Raw genomic sequence first — 21,509 nt, forward strand, 5'->3', positions numbered from 1 at the left:
AACAGCAAGCCTTTAAGAGACACCACCAAATTACTGGCTTATACCTTCAGCTGCAAACAAACATAAATAATAAGTAAATGAGAACAACTGAAGTGAGCTCAGCTGTACTGAAACACAGCTGGAGGAGGCTGAACATGTGAAACTAAATGGGTCTATCCAACTAATTCACACTTTTTATACTGTATATTCCTGATTCACCGACACTGGTGACTTATGGACACTTATTTCACAAAAAACTCAATATGTCAGTAGAGGATTTCACAACTCAGACAGGTATAATAATGACTGCCAAAGCATATTTGACAACTGGCCTGACCTTTCCCACCTAATGCTTCTGTACCAGTGCCTCTCCTTAGTCTGTGCATTGGTTAAATTCCAGTAATTTTTCTCCCTGCATAGGGAGAGAGGTATGAAACTGGACACCAGTGCAGGTAACGTCTGTCTTATCAAGGTCAAAAAAGCACAGGGAAATGAAAATTAACAGAGCGATCAATAAAGCAGCAAGTCAAATCGTGCGTCCTGTCACAGCCAATGACATCACTGAATTTTCAGCCCTGGCCTCACTTTAAGGTGTCCTATCGTTCACCGCCACTTCCCTTTAAATACACCCCTCCCCCAATCAGAAACATAGCCTTTCCCCCTGATCCATTAATGGCTTCTTAAGCTCTCAATGTTAAAGGAAATGGCTTTTAATTTGGCCATTTAACAAGCTACTAAATTCATCCGCAGAGCAGGAGATTCGTGGAATGAGACAGCAGCACAAATGAGAGCGTGGGGGAAATGAGAGGAAGGCAGGGACCATCAGCTATCCTACAATCCACTCAGGACGCTCTACAGGGGTGCAATTATCAAAAACACACATTAACAGAGGACAAGAACATTTGGTTGAAATCAGGCAAAAAAAGTCTGATCCGATTCTTGAGACATGAGACATGTGAACTGATGATGAGATGAACACAGGCTGAAGTGATTAGCCAGCAGGCAGAAGACGTGCACAGGACGATAATTGAGGAGTGTTATGTCCTTGAATGCTGACGGGTACAGGCACTCAACAGATGAGAGATATCATAATTAGCTTCATGTAAACCCACTGGCAGAGAGGACTTGTAGATCGGGATATTGGTTAATTACGGATCAGCCTAGTATATTTAAAGAGAAAATCTCCATTATAAAAAAAAACTTGGGAGGTTGTCCAAAAACTAAAGACATTCCACTACAAGGAGTAGAGAGTCTTTTATTAGTTAACATTAGGTTAACATTAAGTTATTCACCACTCCAAATTACACCTAAAATGAAGTGAAAACAAGTATCTCAGGCAGACATTTAATCTACTAAACTGCAAGTCTACAGTTAGACCTCCTGTGCACCTCCTGTCATGGCTGACAGTGCAGAGTTTGTGTTAAATATGCAAGTTAATTTACAATCTTTCTACTTTATCAGTGTTTTGACACATGCAAAAGTGGATTCCAGCTTTGCCGACTATATAAATCAAACTCTGCCAAACTGAGACTTTGAAGAAAAGCTACACAATGAAGAGAAATACACAACAGCAATATTATTGGGGATTTCGATTAGGTTATGTTCCCTAAACAATACATAACAATAGAGGAGAGATTATTTCGCTTTTTCTTTTCTTTTTAGAAAAATCAATCCAGTGTAGTTAAAGACTTTTTTGTTTTGAGACATTGAAGCCTACATACCTTGAAATTGCAGCTGGAGCTTACAAATTTATTACAAAACAGCCTAAGAAACACCCTTCAACTATGTTACAAGTGTTGAAGTTGCATAGTTTGTCCACCAGAGGGTATCTGGTAACATCCCTGGTGGCACCACATGATTTGGAATTCTATAAACAGGGGTGCACATAAGTGGTCCGCAGGTGCGCATTCGCTGTCAAAATAAAATATTCTGCACCACATCTCTGTGCGTTCATCATTTGTTTGAAGCCAGCTCACCTCCTGCAACCACTTTTCCGAGAATACGCGCTTCTTTTGCGGTTCGGACTCCTTCTGACATTTCTTTGGAGGTGGAGGAACACCAAAGTAATTGCTTAAAGGAGCTTGCTTCTTCGACATCTTTAGGAGTTCTAAACAAATGTATGTCCTTCTCTAGAAAATCTTATGTACGCAAACGCGCGTTGCAACTTCTTATCTGGTGCGCGTCTTTTATTTTGACAGCGAATGCGCACTTGTGGACCGCTTATGTGCACCCCTGTCTATAAACACAACGGCCACCTGATCCGAGCTGAGTAAATGAAAAACTACGAGTATCAAAACTTAAGAAAATCTGTTTGGATTTCGAGTGTATGAAATTTTTAAAAAATCCACTGCCTATTGGATGTTGGCTTTTTAAATAATTAAACTAACAGCCTTAAAAAGTTGTTATTCAGCTGAAAACGTTGTCCGAGCATGAATGCAGAGCACTTGATGGTTTCTGAATTGTGCTAACATAACATTTAATAGCAGTTATTGTTTGTACTTTTAATGAAAGTACTGCGCCTTTAACTGAGGCCCAGCCGACTTGTCAGTAAAATCCATAAAAGTCAAGGTCTTCAGTCATTGGACTCGCTATTCTCCTGTGAAAGAAACAGAATGGGACGTGGACAAAGCGGTGGTTTTTGTCTTGTGTGGGCTGAGATAAAGTAGTCGGTGAAAAGGTTGCCATCCATCTTCATTCGCCTGCCATGAGCTTTAGCGACTTCCGCCCCCAGTGTAGCCTGCATCTTTTCTGCTCTTCTTGTATGTGTGTGCGAGTATTGTACATAGATAAGAGGTTAATGAAGTGCATCCACCTTTGTTCCTTCGCGAAATGAAAGAGACTTCATTAAGCAGCCCAACTCAATGTAATTCCATCCTGGTGATACATGGACGAACATAAAGAGACACCTGAGGATGGCATTCATAGACGGAACAATGACAGAGAAGCCTGCGCACGTCCACAGATATGTTCAGCTCCTGTAAAATGCGACTCTAACTACTCGGTGCTTTTGCACTCAGGTTTAAATTCAAGTTACAATTCTTTAACAGGTCCATCTGAGTAAAACTCACTTGGATGTTCTTTAAAAAAGAAACAGAGATATCACAATTGTGACATCAGTACCGTGTCCCGTATCTCTACCTCTTCCTCATCCCAGTCTACCCCCCTCCCCCATACTATTACCTCTTTCCTCCCTTCCACCTGCTCTCCACATCCTTTCATCTCAACCTCCCACACATTTCAGGTCACCGGGGAGGCAATCGTCTTAAGTGTTCCAGCTGACAATGTGAGCTGATGAGAAACCTTCCTGTGAGTGTTGGCTGGCTAAGGTAAGCTCCTGATCCACCCTGCACAGCATACAAATGCACCAAGCAAGCTCATCTGTACCTTTCTCTTCCTCTTCCTCTTCCTCTGAAAGTTTCTATCTAATCATAAGTCCACAAAGAACAGAAATTAAAGGAAGAGCCAATTCCACTGCTTACAGAGTTGATACACCATTGTCACGAAATATTTGCACTGCTGAAAATCAAACCTAATAGGGGGATGGATCTAAAAAGACCCATGGCATTTCTCTTTTAATAATAATTGAAAAAAAACTGAACACAAGGTTAAGGTTGGGGGCGCTGTCAATGTCACTCTAATCTCTTTATAGCCACCTTGAAGAGGAGGTCATTACATGTATCGGCCACATAGGCAAGACTTTGCTGACTCTACAGACCTTTCCCATAATGCTTCGGTGACATTGGTTGAGCTATATCATCTAAAATAAAGGGCAAGGACAGGGGGTGCAGGAGAGTCAACAAATCCCAATTTACATAAGGAAAAAAGGGAAATTTTCTTTATTAAATTATTAAATTTAGCAGTTTGTCTTTCACATTATTAATTTGTTTGATTTTATACCAGTGGACTTGATTCTTCCTTCAAAACCAGCAGTGTGAACTACTACCAGAGTACCATAAGAAGGAATCTGTGTCCTTCAAACCACTCTGAGCACGGCTTAGAGCAAGCCAGTCCCTGCACAGGCCTGATCCTCATCAGTGATGAAAACTGCACCAATCCACATGAGCAATAACTCCAAATATGACTGCAGAGGTCATGTTATGCATAAAACATATGACATTTATGAGTGACGATTGGAACCGAACGAACTTTTGGTTGCTTGACGCTGAGCTCAATGAATTAATCCTGACTTTATTTCCTCTGCTCTGACAAGTATCAGTAAACAAACGTTGAATGCCAACAGACAAGCTGAAGGCAGCAGTAGGTTACGAATGGTTCTTCACACGTCCATTCGTTTGCATTCATTAGGGAGTAATGTCACCGTTAATCCTCTGAGGTCTACACACTCCTAACCCAAACACTATATGAAAAATTAGATTTTTACCTTCCGAAAAGGTTTTTTCTTCACAGGAAAAGGTTAAGTTTAGATTTGGGTTCACATCTCATCATTTTTTCAAAGGTGCCATAACTCACGCCAAGCTTAGTGAATATTGAAAATCCTTTAGAGATATATTTTTATATCTTTAAAGAATTTTCAGGTGGTACTTCACAGAAAGAGGGTTCTAGGTTTGAACCTGATGGCCAGCTGGAGTCCTTCTGCGTGGTGCACTCCCTGTGCCTGCGTGGGTTTCCTCCTGGTACTCTGGCTTCCTCTCACAGTCCGAAGACACGCTTGTTCGGTTAACTGGAGATTCTAAACTGTCCGTAGGTGTGAATGTGAGCGTCAATGATTGCCCCTCTCTCTGCATTAGCCCTGAGAAACACTGGCAGCCTGTCTAGGGTGTACCCCTCTGGCTCTATGATAGCATGGCAGCTGGGATAGGCTCCAACGCCCCGCCACCCTGATAGGGATAAGCGGTTAAGAAAATGGATAGATGGACTGCTAACAGTTTTTCATAAGCAGATTAATGATAAGCAGCATCACTGAAACTGGACATGAGCCTGAAAGCACATTGGAAAAACACTTATCTTTATGAATACTGGCCAAAAACTGGGAACGCGTCAGGTCAAATCAACGCCATCTGCTGATGAAGGCAGTGAGATGAAAGTTCAATTCAATTCAATTCAATTCAATTTTATTTATATAGCGCCAAATCACAACAAAAGTCGCCTCAAGGCGCTTTATATTGTACAGTAGATAGCACAATAATAAATACAGAGAAAAACCCAACAATCATATGACCCCCTATGAGCAAGCACTTTGGCGACAGTGGGAAGGAAAAACTCCCTTTTAACAGGAAGAAACCTCCGGCAGAACCAGGCTCAGGGAGGGGCGGCCATCTGCTGCGACCGGTTGGGGTGAAAGAAGGAAAACAGGATGAAAGACATGCTGTGGAAGAGAGACAGAGATTAATAACAGATATGATTCGATGCAGAGAGGTCTATTAGCACATAGTGAGTGAGAAAGGTGACTGGAAGGGAAAAACTCAATGCATCATGGGAATCCCCGGCAGCCTACGTCTATTGCAGCATAACTAAGGGAGGATTCAGGGTCACCTGGTCCAGCCCTAACTATATGCTTTAGCAAAAAGGAAAGTTTTAAGCCTAATCTTGAAAGTAGAGATAGTGTCTGTCTCCCGAATCCAAACTGGAAGTTGGTTCCACAGAAGAGGGGCCTGAAAACTGAAGGCTCTGCCTCCCATTCTACTTTTAAATACTCTAGGAACAACAAGTAGGCCTGCAGTGCAAGAGCGAAGTGCTCTAATAGGGTGATATGGTACTACAAGGTCATTAAGATAAGATGGGGCCTGATTATTTAAGACCTTGTATGTGAGGAGCAGGATTTTGAATTCAATTCTGGATTTAACAGGAAGCCAATGAAGGGAAGCCAAAACAGGAGAAATATGCTCTCTCTTTCTAGTCCCTGTCAGTACTCTTGCTGCAGCATTTTGGATTAGCTGAAGGCTTTTCAGCGAGTTTTTAGGACATCCTGATAATAGTGAATTACAGTAGTCCAGCCTGGAAGTAATAAATGCATGAACTAGTTTTTCAGCATCACTCTGAGACAGGATATTTCTAATTTTAGAGATGTTGCGCAAATGGAAGAAAGCAGTCTTACATATTTGTTTAATATGTGCGTTGAAGGACATGTCCTGGTCAAAAATGACTCCAAGGTTTCTCACAGTGTTACTGGAGGCCAAGGTAATGCCATCCAGAGTAAGAATCTGCTTAGATACCATATTTCTAAGATTTTCAGGGCCGAGTACAATAACCTCAGTTTTATCTGAATTAAGAAGCAGAAAGTTAGCGGCCATCCAGGTCTTTATGTCTTTAAGACATTCCTGCAGTTTAACTAATTGGTGTGTGTTACCTGGCTTCATGGATAGATAGAGCTGCGTGTCATCTGCATAGCAGTGAAAATTTATGCTATGTCTTCTAATGATGTTGCCTAGGGGAAGCATGTATAATGTAAATAGAATTGGTCCTAGCACTGAACCCTGTGGAACACCATAATTGACCTTAGTGTCTGAAGAGGACTCTCCATTTACATGTACAAATTGGAGTCTATTAGATAGATATGATACAAACCACTGCAGTGCAGTACCTGTAATACCTACAGCATGTTCTAATCGCTCTAATAGGATATTATGGTCAACAGTATCGAATGCAGCACTGAGGTCTAGCAGGACAAGCACAGAGATGAGTCCACTGTCAGAGGCCATAAGAAGATCATTTGTAACCTTCACTAAAGCTGTTTCTGTGCTGTGCTGAGCTCTGAAACCTGACTGAAACGCTTCAAATAAGCCATTCCTCTGCAGATGATCAGTTAGCTGTTTGACAACTACTCTTTCAAGGATTTTTGATATGAAAGGAAGGTTGGAGATTGGCCTATAATTAGCTAAGACAGCTGGGTCTAGAGATGGCTTTTTGAGTAAAGGTTTAACTACAGCCACCTTGAAGGCCTGTGGTACATAGCCGATTATTAGAGATAGGTTGATCATATTTAAGATTGAAGCATTAATTAATGGCAGGACTTCTTTGAGCAGTTTTGTAGGAATGGGGTCTAAAAGACACGTTGATGGTTTGGAGGAATTAATTATTGAAGTTAACTCAGAAAGATCAATTGGAGAAAAAGAATCTAACTTAACATTGATGGTACTAAGAGTAGCTGTAGATGATATTACATCTGTGGCATGATTATTGGTAATTTTTTCTCTAATGATAAAAATTTTATTTGTGAAGAAGTTCATGAAGTCATTACTAGTTAACGTTAAAGGGATGGTTGGCTCAGTAGAGCTCTGACTTTTTGTCAGCCTGGCTACAGTGCTGAAGAGAAACCTGGGGTTGTTCTTATTTTCTTCAATCAGTGACGAATAGTAAGATGTTCTGGCTTTGCGGAGGGCTTTCTTATAAAGCAGCAAACTATTTCTCCAGGCTAAATGATGATCCTCTAAATTTGTGACACGCCATTTCCTCTCCAGCTTACGAGTTATCTGCTTTAGGCTACGTGTTTGAGAATTATACCACGGAGTCAGGGACTTTGGATTTGAGGCCTTAGTTTTCACAGGAGCTACAGTATCCAGAGTCGTACGTAGTGAGGAGGTAAAATTATTAACAAGATAATCGACCTCTGTTGGAGTAGCGTTCAGATAGCTGCTCTGCTCTATGTTGGTACAGGGCATTGAAGATGATAACAGTGGGTGGATTATATTCTTAAACTTAGTTACAGCACTTTCAGAAAGACATCTACTTTGATAAAGTCTACTCTCCACTGCTGTGTAATCAATTATTGTAAATGTAAATGTTATCAGGAAATGATCAGACAGCAGAGGGTTTTCAGGAAACACTGTTAAATGTTCAGTTTCTATGCCATATGTTAAAACAAGATCTAGAGTGTGATTAAAGTGGTGGGTGGGTTCTTTTACATTTTGAGAGAAGCCAATTGAGTCTAATAACAGATTAAATGCCATGTTGAGGCTGTCATTTTTAGCATCTACATGGATGTTAAAATCACCCACAATAATTATTTTATCTGAGCTGAGCACTAAATCAGATAAAAAGTCTGAGAAATCAGAGAGAAACTCTGTGTAAGGCCCAGGTGGACGATAGATGATAACAAGTAAGACTGGTTTCTGAGTTTTACAGCTGGGGTGGACAAGGTTAAGCATCAGGCTTTCAAATGAATTAAAAGTCTGTCTTGGTCTTTCGTTAATTAATAGGCTGGTGTGAAAAATTGCTGCCACACCGCCCCTCGGCCTGTGCTTCGAGATTTCTGGTAGTTAGAATGACTCGGGGTGTTGATTCATTTAAACTAACATACTCATCCGGCTGCAACCAGGTTTCTGTAAGGCAGAGTAAATCGATTTGTTGATCAATTATTAAGTCATGTACTAACAGAGACTTGGAGGAGAGAGACCTAATATTTAATAATCCACATTTCACTGTTTTACTCTTTGGTTCAGATGTGGATACTGTATTGTTCTTTCTTTGTGATTTTTTATGTTTAAGTTGTTTATTGCTGGTTTTTGGTTTGTTTTTTGTCTTTTTGGGAGCTGACACAGTCTCAATGGAGGTTTTTGGGGGGGTAGCAGGAGGAGAGAAGCTGCAGAGAGGCGTGTAAGACTGCAACTCTGCTTCCTGGTCCCAACTCTGGATAGTCATATTTTGGGGGGTTTAATAAATTTGTCCATATTTCTAGAAATGAGAGCTGCTCCGTCCAAAGTGGGATGGATGCCGTCTCTCCTAACAAGACCAGGTTTCCTCCAGAAGGTTTGCCAATTATCTATGAAGCCCACATCGTTTCTGGGACACCACTCAGACAGCCAGCAATTTAAGGAGAACATGCGGCTAAACATGTCACTCCTGGTCTGATTGGGGAGGGGACCAGAGAAAACTACAGAGTCCGACATTGTTTTGGCAAAGTTACACACCGATTCAATATTGATTTTAGTGACCTCCGATTGGCGTAACCGGGTGTCATTACTGCCGACGTGAATTATGATCTTACTGTATTTACGTTTACCCTTAGCCAGCAGTTTTAAATTTCCTTCAATGTCGCCTGCTCTGGCCCCTGGAAGACAATTGACTATGGTTGCCGGTGTCTCTAGCTTCACATGTCTGAGAACAGAATCACCAATTACCAGAGTTTGACCCCCGGCGGGTGTGTCGCCGAGTGGGGAAAAACGGTTAGACACATGAACAGGTTGGTGGTGTACCTGGGGCTTCAGTTTAAGACTATGCTTCCTCCTCACCGTCACCCAGCCGCCCTCTTTCCCCAGCTGCTTGGGGTCTGCCGGGGCTTTGTTTCAACAGCTAGCGGGGCCTACGCTATCTTCGGCTGCACCAGCTACAGGGGCCTGGCTAGCTACGGGTGAATGAAGGGTGCGAAGCCGAGTCTCCAATTCAGTAATCCTGGCCTCCAGAGCTGCAAATATGCTACATTTATTACAGGTATCATTACTGCTAAAGGAGGCCGAGGAGTAACTAAACATCTGACACAATGAGCAGGAAAGTGCAGGAGGGACAGGTGAAGTAGCCATGGTGCTAACGAGTCGGCTACGAGCTAAGCTAAGCTAGCGAAACAGTAAAGAGACAGTGAGTGAATACTTTGGCTATAAATTAGGTAGTGAGTACACAGAAAGGGTGATTCAGATGAAGCACGTTAAGATTATACTATGAAAAAGGGATGTATCAAAAGATTTAAATTAAATTGCTAAGCAGAAAAGCTACTCAGAAACACCACTGTGTTTGAGCAGGAACAGGAAGTGATACTCTACCACAAAGCGAGCGAACACCAAGTGACAGCGCCACCAAGAGTCAGATCCCAAACAGACTAGTAGTTTTACTAACTGGATGTCTGGTGTTTCATGATCAACACACTCTGTACCAGTAACAGGAAGTTATCCAAATGTGAATTTAAATTGATCATGGCACAAACTTTGTGGGTAAGAATGGCTGTTAGTTTATAGTTCCATTTTTCTAAAACTTCTTCAGATAAATGGGAAAATTATATGTCGAAATTAAGCCACAGTTCAGAAAAACAGTTCTAAGTTTTATGAACATTTTGATCCTTGTATTTTAAGATGCAGCTGGCTCTTTAGAATCTCCTGAACATATTGAAGAGGGAGTATAAATAAGCTTCCTTTAAGATGCAAGAAGCCCAACTAGAATTAAACTGTAATTGATTTAAATTAATTTCAAATGAATTAATGCAAATACAACAAAAAATAAAAGTCTTTAAGACAGTTTAATAACACTGTTATCTCCAGCACGGTTCACTTTTCCCACATTTTCTCTCACCAAAGAAAGCCTGTCAACTGCCTGAAACTCATTTTATGCCTTGAAAAATCAAATTATATTTTATTTTCATCCAAAGGAACCCATAGCTCATAAAATGAAGCGCTCTCTCACTGCTGGGATTTAGGACTGCAAACACTCTATTAGCAAACATGGCCAGCCTCTTGTATAATGGACAAGGAGAGGGATGTATAATCAGCCTAATTGGCTCAGGGTGGATTTAATAGCGTCACAGAATAGTCATGTCACGAACCACTAATTAAATGCTGTAATCAATATGCCGCCTCATATACTGAGCTCCTGATGCGGTGTTTAACAGCCATGCCTGAGGGTTAGAAAGAGGATGGCGTGTGAGAGTATTCATGTAGGTACGTGCATGTGTTTGTGTGTGCGTGGTGGTCTGGTGGTGTGTGTGTGTGTGTGGGGGGGGTTATCAAGTGGTGGAGCAGGTGTGCAGGCAGGAACCGTTTGATCTAGTTGGACAGATCCACTGAGACTGACAACCTGTACACCATTTATATGAGGGCGAACTCAAGGCTCAGCGCTATATAAGATTTTAGCTGGTCTTTGGATAATTCCCCTAATAGGTCAAATGATCATTATTTTCATCAGTGGATAATGTGCCCATTATCTGTTTTGACTAACTGCCATTGTCAAATGATCAATCAATATTCTCTCAGTAAATTTACTGTGTTTCTTCTTAATGTGAAGTATTTTTTTTAAAAAACCTGTAGCTTGTTACTACCTGGACATCCTCAGATGTTTTCTTTTATCTGGTAACTCTGAAGTAAACCATACTTAAACTGTAATGACACTGAACAGATAAGCACAATAATCCTGCAGTGGAAGTTTGAAGTTTTGCTTAAAGAATCACTGCAATGATAAATCACTCTCAAATACTGCTTGACCCAAGCACTTTTCTTCCATTTAATGCCCTACATTTGTGTAAGCTCCATCAGTTAACCACTGGAAAAGACGGGATTGCATTTATGACATCTTACAAGAGTCCAAAGATAAAAGATAAAACGTGGCTTTGCTTTCCCACTACATTCCTGAACATTATCTCTCAAGGGAAGTTTCTTCTGACCCAAATTTAGCCTCAAAAGAAGAAAACAAAGTGGCTATCAAACTGTTTTTGTTAGCGATAAAGCATGTGTTGCAGTGAATGTCAAGTCCTACTCTTCTATCCTTATTGTGTGTTTTTATAATGAAAACAACCCCGTACAATTGAATTTTTTTTTAGATCTACTGGATCCATCCACCAATTTGCAACATCTTCAAATACTAGCCATCACAGATTCGACACCAGCTGGATCTTTAAAAACCAATGTTGGGACACAGTCAAAATCCATTGCTGGCCTCATGCCGCAGTGTTTTTTAAGCCTGCAGACAAACCGCAGCCTTATTTAACATCCATTAGCTTCCCAACTTTTAACAGTAAGCAGCAGATGGTCCAGATATAGCAGAAATTCACTTGTTTCTTTTGGTTCTTCCAGCTGCTTGAAAGATGAGAGACAGAGACAGAATTACTCCCAAATGTCCCTCTTCAATGTGAAAACTGTGGTCGTGAATCTTCTCGTCCTGTATAAGTCCCGGATGACGGTTTCTTTTTCATGTGACATATGTAGCTTCTGAAAGAAATGCCTCAACAGAAAAAACACACCTGTAGCCTTTTGTGACAGCATTAGCGCACAAGTAGGCTGCGCCACTGACTTCATTCCCCATAATCCCTCACCTCAGTTCAGTCATTGGCTCTGATCAGCTTGCTGTGGCCTGGGAATGAGGGCTTTGTTTCAAACACACAGATAATTCAGTTAGGGACAGCAGAAGGTAGCGGAGGGATGTGGGAGGATGGTATTGAGTGTGTCTGTGTTTGTGTGTGTACATAAATTGGGTGAGGGTATTACCCCGCAAATCTCCAAACACAGAGACACACACACACTGGCTGGGGAGCCCCCTTGCCCCAGTATTTTTGGGCTTCCTTCCAGTTTTACGTCAGCAGCCACCCCCATCTGCCCGCCACTCTGAGCACCCAACAATGGGCACCTATGTTCCCACAGGGAGACCAAGAGATGCTGCTAGGGCCTTTCTCTACACACACACACATGCGAATAAAAACACGTACATAACGGCATGGTGAGCGTGACAAGGACCACATGGAAATCTGACTGTGTGTATCTGCTTTCTTGTGTGTCTTCTCTTCCAGCATGATGTAACCCGGCAGGACAAAAACAGTGAATGAGGAAAACAGAGCGAGCGCTCCAAATTTACACACACATCCACACACACACCTCGCTCCAGACGCCATCTTTCACAAGGTGAGATCTTTTTTATAGATAGGCCACAATAAAGAACAAAACAGCAGGACTATTGTAACCACTGCTGGTGTTTGTGTGGAGCTGTAGTTAGCAGAATGCTTAGGTTCTCTATTATGCTCAAGTCTCTGAGTCAAGAGCAGCCATAAAGCAAAGTGAAATGGGAGCTGTCAGACTTTGAGAACTAGAATTGGAATTCAGGGCAGGATAGCTCCGCCAAAGCCATCTGGTTAAGCCATTTTTGTGAGTTGAGGGATTAGGTTACATTCTAAGCATCCACAGGGGGGACAGTGCAGAAATTACAATCCATCTATCTACGAAAGGCGAAACAGACAGGCTGCAGTGAGGAGCAGCCAGCACGTAAAAGGAGCCGCAACGACAATATGCTGCATAACTGTTGTGTAGTTCTCGGAGATTTCTTTTCTTGTAGCTCTTAAGAAAGGTTTAAGATCAGTACCTGGTCTTGGAGGATGGTTGTCCTCCTCAAGGACATCTCAGCGTGATGTATGAATGCTGACAAGATGATTTAAACCTTTGACATCCACCTAAAAACATGGTGTCTCTTTCCAAGATGTCACGCCACAACCACTAAGTATTTCAGCACAACCAAGGTCTCAACAACTGACATTAACTATGTGCTGACAGTAATGGCAGGCACTGAGAGAAAAATATGTTGTATGACTGTAAAACTTTGTGGTACAGAGATTTTATTAAGAGTCATTTGGAGTATCAGAGAGGATTTTATGGGGAAGCTTAAAGTATTAACTTCTGTAGACAAAAATAAATGTTCAAAGATGTCAGAGCCAATAAACACCTACAGTTTGACATTCATGTTGCAGTACTATTTAGTGTTACAAAGGTATCAAGACTAAGGGACAAAGAAGTGTTTTATGGATTTATACTGTACTACTAGAGTCTAATATGGAAATGATAATAAAAACAGATCAGCAAGGTAACCTCAAATGTAACTTTTTAGCTCAAATTTATGGCCTATGAATCAATCCCTCGATTGCTTTCTAGCTCGGTAGATTTTCATGTGAGTTCATACACATATTGTTCAAGAGTTATAACATTAGTGCAATGCTAACCAGGAATGGATAAGATTCAGCTTCAAGTAAATGTTGTGCCTCAGAGCTACAGCCAACGTCTTTCAGAAAGCACAACTTTCACTTTGAAGGCAAACTGTCTCTATTTCTATTTTGTGTTGCACTTTTCACAGTTTAACTACAGCTAGGAGAGCAGCCTGCAAGTGTTCGTAGACGAGTCCACCATTCTCATTAAAACTACAGGCGACTGGAGAAATACGCTGGCTATCAAAGAAATCACAAGGTTTTCATCATCAACCTCCAGCAACCACTTACAACCAGCTGAGGAATGAGCTGGCTCTAAGCCTGTGTGCCTGGGACCTCATTCACATGACCCTACATTGTCACCATCATTGTCACACAACTAAAAAAGCTGACTAGACAGATGTGACCATTAGTTATTTTATATATCCCACTGCTCGCAGTTCAAATAATGAAATAATCATAAAGAAATAATATTAGTAATATTACTAAAATGAATAGTATTATGTATAACAGATATATACATAGGTTATGATTCTCATATAGCTATATATTTATAGAACAGATGGATGAAACCTTCAGACTTGAAAGTGAGCCCACCTTAAGCTTGCACTTTTCTAGCTGACAGCAATGGTTAAAGTCTGCGACTGCAAGAACAAGGTTAATGTATAGGTGTATATATGTCTAAAGAAAAACCATGACCTTTCTGGAGAGCTTCTAGTCCCAGTCACTACTTTCTAGTCCTTTTCAGTAATGATGTGTTTATTTTGTGTAATATGAATTAGAGCACTATAGATTGGGGTATGCTTTAGTGTGATGACAAGCCATTACCCTGTCGTCATGCAATGTCATTGGGTTCTCTGTCACATTCACCCCTTGGTGGATGTGTTCAGAAGCCAAAACAAGAATACACTGTGAACAACAGTCATACTTTGCTAAAATATCTAGCTGTTCAGTGTGAAACTGATGCAATCTATGGTCATGTGACATGTTGGCAAAATCGTGCTGACTGCATCCATCTGTAAATATAATCGATGGGTACAACAGTCAGGGAGGTTCTGAACATATCACACTTTAAAGTCTCAACCAAAGCAGCGAGCCATCAAAATGACAGACAAATGGTGCCAGCCAGTTCCTTTTGAGCGGAAGTCACAAGTTAGATTCCCTCCCAGTATCCAGTACGGGTCCTGGATGGGCCCCCCATGCCAAAAAACACCAAGCCCTGGAACGGCGCGGCTACACATTTCACGACACATTTCACTGCATGTTGTACTCTGTATGATTGTGTATGTGACCAATAAAGCTTGTTTCTTTAAAAAAAAACTGAATGGAGGTCAAGCAAATCAAGCAAGTACATTAATGTAGAGAGTTCTTAACCAAAGCCTTGAATAAAGCTGCTGGATTACAAATGTGCAACTGTCACGTGTGTGGGTGATGGAAAGAAGAGAAGAAAAGCTGATGGAGAGACTGAAAGAAAGAAATTCAAATCCATGTCCAAGTGATTAGCTGTAAAGTTATGCCCATTAGGCAAATGATGATTATTGGCTGCTCATTATTAGGCTATTACGGCATCATTAAAATGACATTAGTAGCCCATTTTGCGTCGAGAGCAGTTAGACACAAACACATCATGAGAAAATCCTGCCTATAAGAATCGCTCGATCTAAAGAAACACAATTTACGCTCGCTGTGATCTCACAATCAGAGACAGAAGAAGAGATGGAGAGGAATGTAGGTGCAGGCTGACACAGGATCAGCTTCAGACATGTATGGGCTTGCCTCATCTCTTCTATATAGGTGTCTGCTTCTCAGAGATGCACTACTCTTACCTGACATCTCAAGTCTTTGCTTAGGTGTGTACCTTTCATTCTGTTCTCCTATGACACACACATACACACACACCACAATGAAGTCAGCACAGTACATGGTTTTGTTTTTTAGCTGTGGACTGTGGAAGGCTAAAAAAAACGCCCCATGTCGGAAGTAACCCATGCCGGGAGAGTGTGAGAATGAGTGTGCCTCAGGAGGACCAGTCATTATGGGTGAATGGACAGGATGGGACTAGAGCCATCACGTGGAGGGGCTCAAGTTGCACACAAAATCTCACAAGGAGTCCCACACACAAAAAGCAGGTGGGGGTCCCAGTGCCTGTCACTGTGTGGGATCTTGAAGTACACTGGTACAGAGGGCGTGCAGCATTTTGCACACATGCATGCTCACAAACACAAAGGCATGTTGAAATGACTGCGTATGGTGGACAACAACTTTGAAAACCCAAACAAATGTTTGGGTTTTGTCCAAGTAGACCATTTATTTTTACATATTTGACATATAGCAGACATATGCTGGGAAACCGAGATAATAGATCACTGTTAATTTAAATAAGATTTTTATTATTTTTTTATTAAAGGATGGCTAAGTTCTAAAATGCAACAGATTCAGCTAAAATGAAGGCTGCCATGGTGATATAAAAAAAAAAAAAAAAAAAAACTTAACAGGTACTCTAGTGGATTAAGTTTCTTTCTTGAACTTTCCTGGAATAGTAAACTTCATTATTAGAATCATGGAATTTTTTTTGAGGGGTTTCTTGTTAAAAAGCTGATCATTATCATTATAATAATTGCAGTGTTGCATTAGGTACTTATTTAAGACCAGTAGAAATCTTAAAGATGCTGAAAACAGTTGTAGTTTAGGTAAATATATATTTATTGTGTGGTATTTGATGATCTGTCTGAGCACTAACCGCTTGTGTCCATGTCGAAAAAGCTCGTCAGTGACACAAGCAATTAACTGGAATTAATAAAGCACTGTTTTCATTTAGTGAATGAGCACCTAATTATGCCTTCTCTAACAGCACATAGAAGCATTTTGTGCTGGATTATGTTTTCTGTGCCCTTCAAGTTAGGTTGGTAAATAAAATGTTAGTGAATAAAAGAATTTAGACCTCTCCTGCACAAGCTCATCAAAGGTCTTTGGCTGGAAGAAAGATCACTGGAATTCCTCTTTCAGATGTCACGTCCTTAATCTCATTATCTGAGAGGATATGAAATCTGCATTCCTGCCTTCTCACACACACAGAAACCCACACACACTGCTCAGAGCTCCCATTTCATCTCAGAGGGACATGGTTGTTATACACAGTCATTTTCTCACAAACACACACACACACACACGCACACACAAATATGCCCATATAAGCATCACTCCGAAGAGCACACGAGGTAAACTTAGAAGAAGAACAAACAGGTAAATCCGAAGATGCTCTTTTAAAAGCTTCCTCTTCAAAATCTCTGCACTGCACTGAGTGACAAGTGGACCTCCCACTGTAACAGGCCCCGTGATGAGGCGTGACCACTCCTGACAGATGTTTTGTCCCATTCGGAGCGGCATGATGTGGCCATTGTAGCGGCCACTTCCACTGAAAAGGCCGAAGAAATCCCACACCAAACAGGGAGAAGAGTTTGGCATGCTACAGCAAACATCGCTTTCTGCCTTTACAAAGCTGTCCTCACATAAAACTCACCATCAATCAATCAATAAGCCGGTGTGACACCAGCAGGGAGCTGCGGCGATTCAAAGCCACACAACAAACTTGGGTTCAGTTTTGGTGCTTCTAAGTTTTCAGGTGTTTTCAAATCACCAGGCCAGCGTCGAAATTAATCAGCAAAAACCTTCTCTGAGCCGCAAAAAGAAGGCATTAAAATCCTATTACGATGCACACAAAGCCTCCACTGTTTCTCAGCAATGTTACAGCACCCCGCAAGGTACTTACATGCTAGTGCTAACTAGCACCATCACTGCCTTCTCTACCAAAGACCACAAATCTCTCAAGTTAACTGCAATGGGGAAAGAGGAGCTGTAGGGTGTTTTCAACAACGTTTTGGTTTCCATTAAGACGGGGCTAACCCTGTTAGACTGATCTTTGGGAACATGCTCACCACAGTGGGTAAAAAAAGACATGTGGTACTATGTGTGACATACAAATGTTGACACAAGAGACCAAAAAAGTCAGCTTCAAGTTGCGCCCGACTCTATCGCAGCTGTACACGTTGTCCAAGGTGTACATTTTTGCATTTCACAGCAGCTTTAAACATGCCTTTTTCAAGCTTTGTAAAGCCATGTTGGCAGAGTTGCTGCAGCGAAAAAAGGGAGGGGGCTCGACTGGGAGTGCTTTAACAGGAAGGGAAGGGCCCTGAGTGGAGAACACATGAAAGGACGACTCCGTCATCTGGGAGTTTTAATGACAGACTGGGCGGCCTTGTTTTGACTGAAGAGCTCTTTTAATATGCATGACAAAAGACATCCTTCTGGGACCTTCCCTGCTAACAGCACCAAATCCCCTGACAAACTCCTGTTTGTTTCTTCATCGTGTCATCGTCAGCAGCGGGCAAGGTTCCATCAGAGCACAAAGGCAAAACTCTCCACGTTTGATGGCCCATCCAGTCGGTTCGAGATCTGCAGCCTTTGTGCACAGTGAGCGCAAAACAAAAAAGGGCAGACAGTTCAGGTGCTTGGCTGCTGGAATGGGGCTCTTACTCAATATTATCTCCCATACTTAAGCTGTATAGAGCTCTTCGCTCCTCTTTTTTATGTTTTTATTGTGTGTTTTTGTAATCACCACAGAGCTCGCACTAAATCCTGCTGTGAAGAGTACCGAGCACACACAAAACACCCAGAAAATTCCCATAACGGTGAATTCTCACTGGGCAACCACTCTTGTAAAGCTAAAACATGGATTTCAAAACAGTCCTTTTACTATAAATGATTAAACAAATTCCCCGTTTCCCAAGTAAAATTCATGAATTGGAGGTCAAATTCTAATGTACTGATGACTTCATGGAAAATGACAGTGAACTAAGTGGAGCAGAGACGTGCAAAAGATGGAGACGAAAACAAAACAGAAGGCTAAATTTTTGGCCATGTACACAACAAGCATTAAAATGTGCTTACTTGCTGTTTCTTAGAGCTTCAAGAATATAACCAGATATGAGGAACTATATCAAAAAAACACTTGTTTTCAAAAAATAATCCACCTTCTACTTCTATGGATCAGATGGTCCTTTGAGGTGTGATAGTGCTGAGTGGGGGTTAGCAGATGTGGTTTGGGAAAGAGACTGGGGCCATTATGAGCAAGTAACATTAAAGTAAGAGGGTGTGGTCTTACCTGGACGAGCGTTGGCAGGACAAAAGAGGAGACAGCACATGAAAGAGAAAGAAAGACAAACATCAGACGCTGTTTGGCAAGCTTTAAGCCACATCTCAGCACATTTGTACAGTATATAATCACTGCGCCGATAAAGTGCTGTCTAGACAGAGGTATATGCATTTTTATTATTTCCATAATGGGCACTTGGAGTACCCATCTTACTATCGTGGCGAAGCACTTTAAGTCAAGTTACATAATGGCAAAATTCATCAATCATCTTTTTTTTTTCAGTTAAAGATCTATACTTGCATTCAGACTGGAACTGCAAGCATATGCCTTACTGGATCACAGCAAAATTGCATCAAGGTCTCTGACTTAGTTGTTGTAACTATATAAGTATTGATTTTTGTTCCACTCAATAGTCCTTTTTAGCTTATGTTGGATTTGTTCAATGTCTTCCAGGATTCTTCGGTTATTTGTGGCAATGTCACATCAGGACAGAAAGAGGGTCAGAGTTTCTGTCACTGACATACAATTAAGCTTCAGGGGAAACATAAAGAAAGACATTTTCAGTCTTACACTGTAACTCTGAACTTTTCAATATATTATCCAGTGGTGATAGATTTGAGAATATAAATGAAAGATCCTAATACAAAGTTCATGCGGTGTCTGACTGCTCTGATTTGTGCACTGTTGACATTAATGGTACAGTAACTCATTTACTGAGGTTCTTGAATACAAAAATAATGATTTACTCATAGATATACATATTAATTACTGTGTAATAACAAAAAATTGACCTAAATCATTAAGTAAGAATTAATCCATTAAAAATACACAGGAGAGGGCACAGGTTTGTGGAAGTTGCCATCTTTCCCCACCATCTTGAATCTAGTGCCGGGGATGGACATCGCCATTCTGCCTGATTTTATGTATGTGGCTAGAGGCCGGCCATATCTCCTCATCTTCATCTGCCTCCACCACCACTGCTTTTTCCTTCCTTACTTCCACCTCATCCTCATTCTCGTCACCTCAAGATTCATCTCCTGAACTGAAGTCAGGGCTCTAACAGATGAAAACGTGCACAAATGTGCTCATTTATTCCCAGTACTGTCATTATTACTCATTGTTAGCATAGCTAAAAGTAAGCTAAACAACAACAGCTGATGAGCTAACATCTTGGCAGCTAACGTTAGGCCTAAAAATCCCACTTTCTCTACGATAAAACAACTTGATTACATTCTTACATCAAATGAAAGTTTATTTACTAAGTGAACACCCCCGGGCACTTTGTGTTTCTCCATAACAACTTTTCCCCATAGTGGCCAGCTAGCATAATACTGTGCTATTACAGGGTACAGTCTAAATTTAATGTTTTGCTCTCTTGGCTGACTAAAATGTGTTTGTCCTACACTGGCCACCATAGCTAGGATTATGCATTTAAATAACGAGGAGAAAGAAAACAGAATCTATGATCCACTGAAATCTATAGGTGAGATTTTCCACATTAGACCGTAAGCACAGGTAGCACTCTAGTTTATTCACAACTAGGAGGTGGTTATCGCATGTCCTGCCTTCTGTGCATATGTAGCAAACAGAGCTTTGCCAGAAGTGAAAATCCACCTGATGCAAACTATCCAGTGCCGTTAGCTACACATGAGAACCCGGTAAGAACAGTTCAGTTGCAAAGGTTGGTCATTCTAAATTGGCCATTCTTGTCAATGTTTCTTTTCCTGCAATGGATTGTCAGTCTGTCCAGGTAGCATCTTTCTTCTTACCCCTCATTAGCTGGGCATGGCTTTAGACCAGATAAACCCTGGCTGAAGCGATTAAGAAAATTACAAAGTTTACTATTAAGTTAGTCTTTTACTCAACAACACAGTCACATCCAGGTGATCATTACAGAGTAATTTGGATTTATGACGACCAGTCAAGTTTATAGGAACTATAGCAATAATAAGTGGACACAGAGTAAATTATTGCCCCATTATACAAAATATGTATTCCTCTTCAGCTCTCATTGGACAGGATAAATAATAACTGCAGTTGAGAACATCCTTGTTCACATCCTTTCTTATTCTTTAGCGACCATCCTTCAGCTCAGTGACAAGCACTGAAATATTTACAGCCACAGGATCAGTTCACCGACAGCCTCCAATTGGCATTAGGCAGGAGCCCCAGTGGTCACGTTCTTTTTGTCATTCATATTTCAAACAGTAACAGGGAGGTGGGGGTTACTGCCAAAGCAAGAATATGAATGAGCAGTGAAAATCAAAAGCATCAAAGTGATCTGATAAAACTTCAAAGAATGAGACGGAAAAAGTTAAGACAAGTCAAGAACCATGTTTGGGAAAAAAAAACCAAACGTTGTCTCATTAATTTTTGATTTAAATCCTCTTCCAAACCCTCCGTTTGCCTTGTTTGGTGATACAACATCAAAGTTCAGTATCGGTCGATGTATGATTTTGAGCTTACCCAGGGACACAGAGGTAACAATGCATGATTTATAGGTACTGATTCACGGTCAACACAGAAACTGAGAACAAAATTTACACTGAAAAGCTCTGAAAATTTGGTGAAGATTTTAGTGAAAAATGTTTCCTGGGCACAGAAAGGAAGAATTTCACACCATTCTGAAAATACTCACAGGAGGATGTTAGATGAAGAAAGAGGAAAAACAGAGATATACAACAGAAGTGACTAGTTTATCACACAGCCTGGTGCCTTGATAAAGAGATACCCAGCTTTGGGAAAAGAGCTCTAGACAAA

The 21,509-nt window shown here is 41.1% G+C and overlaps 1 protein-coding gene and 1 long non-coding RNA gene across 7 annotated transcripts in view; one reads left to right on the plus strand and one right to left on the minus strand.

The window, feature by feature from the left end:
• Window positions 1–14,625, plus strand: part of LOC112843373 (uncharacterized) — a 62,779-nt gene extending 48,154 nt beyond the window's left edge. The window contains exons 2-4 of the long non-coding RNA XR_003215704.1: window positions 3,134–3,305; window positions 12,419–12,530; window positions 13,747–14,625. This is a non-coding gene — a long non-coding RNA (uncharacterized LOC112843373). The remainder of the gene's footprint in view (window positions 1–3,133; window positions 3,306–12,418; window positions 12,531–13,746) is intronic.
• agrn (agrin) overlaps window positions 1–21,509 on the minus strand; it is a 261,140-nt gene that overhangs the window by 199,574 nt on the left and 40,057 nt on the right. The window lies entirely within an intron of this gene.

This window comes from Oreochromis niloticus, linkage group LG20, assembly GCF_001858045.2.
Source record: "Oreochromis niloticus isolate F11D_XX linkage group LG20, O_niloticus_UMD_NMBU, whole genome shotgun sequence".
Lineage (NCBI taxonomy): Eukaryota > Metazoa > Chordata > Actinopteri > Cichliformes > Cichlidae > Oreochromis > Oreochromis niloticus.